The sequence below is a fragment of the Marmota monax genome, unplaced genomic scaffold (assembly GCF_021218885.2).
Source record: "Marmota monax isolate L192 unplaced genomic scaffold, Marmota_monax_Labrador192_F-V1.1 WCK01_AAM20220418_F8-fsc00291, whole genome shotgun sequence".
Taxonomy (NCBI): Eukaryota; Metazoa; Chordata; class Mammalia; order Rodentia; family Sciuridae; genus Marmota; species Marmota monax.
Window position 1 is genome coordinate 1460321 of NW_026693329.1, and position 3798 is coordinate 1464118.

At 34.9% G+C, this 3798-nt stretch overlaps 1 pseudogene; it reads right to left on the bottom strand.

Annotated features, from left to right (window-relative positions):
* Positions 1-1032: 1032 nt before the first annotated feature.
* LOC124101043 (RWD domain-containing protein 1-like) lies at positions 1033-1782 on the bottom strand (annotated as a pseudogene).
* Positions 1783-3798: the final 2016 nt, after the last annotated feature.

Sequence of the window (3798 nt, forward strand, 5' to 3'; positions counted from 1 at the left end):
GTATAGAATCATATCGTTGGCAAATAGTGCTAATTTGAGTTCTTCTTTTTCTGTCAATATCTCTTTAATTTCTTTCATCTATCTAATTGTGCTGGCTAGAGTTTTAATAAGTATGTTAAATAGAAGTGGTGAAAGAGGGCATCCCTGTCTTCTTCCAGTTTTTACAGGGAATGCTTTCAATTTTTCTCCATTTAGAGTGATGTTGGCCTGGGGCTTATCATAGATAGCTTTTACAATGTTGAGATATATTCCTGTTAACCCTAGTTTTTCTAGTGTTTTGAACATGAAGGGATGCTGCATTTTCTTGAATTCTCTTTCTGCATCTATTGAGCTGATTGTATGATTCTTTTCTTTAAGTACACTTATGTGATGAATTACATTTATTGATTTCTGTATATTGAACCAACCTTACATCCCTGGGATGAACCCCACTTGATCATGGTGCACTATTTTTTTTTATATGTTTTTGTATTCAATTTGCCAGAATTTTATTGAGAATTTTTGCATCTATGTTTATTAGAGATATTGGTCTCAAGTTTTCTTTCTTTGATGTGTCTTTGTCTGATTTTGGAATCAGGGTGATATTGGCCTCATACAATGAGTTTGGAAGTGCTCCCTATTTTCTATTTCATGAAATAATTTGAGGAGTATTGGTATTAACTTTTCTTTGAAGGTCTTGTAGAACTCAGCTGTGTATCCATTCAGTCCTGGGCTTCTCTTGGGTGGTAGGCTTCTGATGGTGTCTTCTATTTCATTGCTTGAAATTGATCTGTTTAACTTGTGTATATCATCCTGATTCATTTTGGCAAATCATTTGATGCTAGAAATTTGTTGATGCCTTCAATATTTAATTGGAGCATAAATTTTCAAAATAATTCCTGATTATCTTCTGATTTTCTGTAGTGCCCATCTTGATATTTCGCTTTTCATCATAGATATTAGTAATTTGAGTTTCTCTCTCCTTCTCTTCATTAGCATGTGTAAAGGTTTATCAGTTTTATTTATTTATTTATTTTTAAACTTTAAGGTCAGTTTATTAAGTCAGTGATGAAAGTGATCAGAAGAATATTCTCCTGAAAATTATTTTTTTTTCTTAGAAAAAAAGAAAGGAAAATCAAAACCCTCTCAGCAGAGCCACAGATGCTGTGGCAGTCAACTTCTCTGCAGATGGGGACAGTCCATTAGTCTGCTGAGTCACTCCCTGGGTCAGCGGGATTGTTTTCTGGATCATCTTCATCATCCTCCAGCTCCAAGTCGTCCATTTCCTGGAACAAAGACTCATCTACCTCCACATTGTTTCCAGCATCCTCCAAGAACTGGATATAAGATGTGTCAAGATTATGATCTGTTTCAAATAGCTGTTTCCCACTAAATTTATTTTTTCTTGCTTGCTCTTCTTCTTTCATCCATTTCCTTTTAATTTCCAAAAGTTCTGCATCAAACTTGGCCTTCCAACTTAAAAAATTCTCTATTGTAACTGGAGTGCCATGGAATAGTTGCTTTTCTGCTTCTTCTGCTTCTCTTTCTTTTTGTTTCCTTTCTTCCTCTCTTCTAGTTTTTATCTGATCTACTATTTAATTTAATTTTTCTTTGCACAGCTGTCACTAGAATAAAGATCATCACCAGACCAAGATTTTCTTCAGCTTTCATCATTTTCTCCAGCCTCAGATGTCATAGTCCTGGTGAAGCTGGGTGGATTTTCTGATAATACTGTGAAGGAATCGGGGTAGATGGACTCGAGAGCCTCCAGCTCATTGGTTGCTCCTCTCTGTAATCTGTCATCATGGCCCTCGCTGCTACCCATGGGTCGCCCAGATCCCCAGGCAGCGCACAGCAGCTGAAAGCGCAGCTGCGCTGCAATCAGTTTTATTTATATATCAGTCATATCATTGTAAGGTTTTAAAAACTTTAAAGTTACTTTTGGGATTCCTCCAAAACTGAGGTTAAAATAGAAACACAGTCTTAAATAGTTAAACTAAAAATGTCTATGAATTTATTAGCTAATTATCAATCTCAATAGTTTGGAAAAGATAAATTGTATAAAAAGGAGAGTAAACAAAATCACAATATTTTAAAGATATTGAAAATGAACATATCCAAAGTGCTGGAAATGTCAAATGCTGGTGCTTTTAAAAGACATATTGAAAGATCTCTGGTAAGTTTGATAATTAAAAAGTATTTATTAATTTATACATAATTGTAATACATATGTAAGTAGACAATAGTGCCTAATTAATTATGGGTATATGTTTTGAGAAATGCACTGTTAAGTGTTTTTGCCATTTTGCAAGCATCATAGACTGTACTGACAGCTATATGATTTACATCTACCTATGTAATGCTATATATTATAGCCATCATTGTACATGATGAAGTCCATCTCTGACCGGATGATCATTTTACCAAATGTGGCCATTATGTTATAAAGTGTACATCACATAAAGAAATGAATAAATAGTCCTATGTAACTAAAGGCAGAACCTTTAAAAAAAGGCACTTGCTGTTTAGATCATTATAAATGACAGAATGTGTGTTGCAGGGAAACAGAAAAGTGGTATCCTTTCCAAAGAAAGCAGATGGGACAATGGAATATAGTTGTGACAAATAAATGCTATTTGTACTCTTTTCTCATTCCACATAATAAAATCAATATATCCAATAAATAAAATCAATATATCCAATAAATAAATCAAAAATCAATATATCCAATAAATAAATCAAAATATCCAAAAGTTGTTATAAGAAAGGGATTTATAGGGTCGACGTGCATGCATGTAATACCAGCTACTTGGGAAGCTAACATAGGAGGATTGCAAACCTGAGCAAATATTGAGACCCTATGGCAAAATAAAATTTAAAAAGGGCTGTGGATTTGGATGTAGTTCAGGGTAGGGTGATAGGGCATCCTTAATTTCAATTGAGAGAGAGAGAGAGAGAGAGAGAGAGAGAGAGAGAGAGAGAGAGATTTTTTTCAAAGTTACAAAAAACAAATTTATACACAGCAGGATGCAGTGCACATGCCTATAACCCATGACTGAGGCAAAGTATTGCAAGTTCAAAGCCAGAGTCAGCAACTTAGGCAACAACTTAGCAACAAGGCCCTAAGCAACTTAGTAAGACACAGTCTCATAAAAAATTAAACAAAAAATGGGCTGAGGATGTGGCTTAGTGGTTAAACACCCCCTGGGTTAAATCTCTGGGACTGAAAAAAAGTTAATAAACTGGGCAATATTAAAATAGAAATTCTATTCAACAAGTGATACCATTAAAGGGTACAAAGAGAAGTGACAGAGTAGAAAAAAATTAACTTCCTCCCATGTAACCAAATTTTTGGAATAAGAAAGGAAATGTCAGAGACCTCAAAAGAAAATCAGGCAAGAAGCTTGAAGAGCCACATTACATAGGAGGTATGTAAATGTTCAATAATCATAAAAATCTCAACATCTTAAGAAATTAGACAAATGTGAGATAAAATCATGTTAGATAAATAAAATTAAATAGTATTGATGAAGATATAAAACAAATGAATTATCATGAACGAAATATGATAAATTGTTGCTATCAATTTATGGAAACTGGCTCTCAAAAATATATGAGACTCCGAGAGACCAACATGGCGGTGGGCACGGAGAGATAAATTCTGTGACCTCTTCAGCTGCGTGGGCAAAGAGAGTCTTAAACCAACTGAATGCTGTTTGCTCAGGATCATTTGGAAATGATGGGCTGAAGTGGATCTAGGGCAAACAGTTTGAGCCCCTCAGAGCCCACACCGAGCTCAGAGTGGGTGAATTCAGGCTG